Source organism: Sinocyclocheilus grahami, unplaced genomic scaffold, assembly GCF_001515645.1.
Source record: "Sinocyclocheilus grahami isolate Dianchi unplaced genomic scaffold, SAMN03320097.WGS_v1.1 scaffold1298.1, whole genome shotgun sequence".
NCBI lineage: Eukaryota > Metazoa > Chordata > Actinopteri > Cypriniformes > Cyprinidae > Sinocyclocheilus > Sinocyclocheilus grahami.
The window spans coordinates 63,761-64,317 of NW_015506477.1; the positions used below are offsets into that span (position 1 = coordinate 63,761).

Below are 557 nucleotides of genomic sequence, written 5' to 3' on the forward strand. Positions count from 1 at the left end.
ACCAAAGAATGAATACAATAATAACATATTTTACAGTTAAACAACATTACACTGTAAACACATTTACAGCAAGTTAAATGACACGGTAAAATAAAATACAGTATTTTTGCTACAAAATAAAATTACAGTAAGTTACGAGTAAGTTTTTTACAGTGTAGATATGAATTTACCATTTATTTTAATATCAAAAAGGTGTGCATTATAGTTGACACCTACATGAACACTTTACAGTTGGTTTTATGACTGAGTCATTCTCCTCAAATGCTATTGAGCTTTAATTTATGGCATATTTTGTGCTTGAGCCCATATTCGTAAAGAAAAAAACAGCAATATTTACATATGATTTGACAGTTTATTTGAATAAATATCAAAAATCTAAAAGACACGGTAAAATAAAATACAGTATTTTTGCTACAAAATAAAATTACAGTAAGTTACGACCGAACTGCTGCCAGTTAGTTACTGTAATTTCTAGAGTAAGTTTTTTTTACAGTGTAGATATGAATTTACCATTTATTTTAATATCAAAAATCTAAAAGGTGTGCATTATAGTTGAC

The 557-nt window shown here is 26.9% G+C and overlaps 1 long non-coding RNA gene across 1 annotated transcript in view; it reads right to left on the reverse strand.

Annotated features, from left to right (window-relative positions):
* The window catches only part of LOC107568981 (uncharacterized), an 8,693-nt gene that overhangs the window by 7,403 nt on the left and 733 nt on the right, over nt 1-557 (reverse strand). The gene's annotated exons all lie outside the window — the stretch shown is intronic.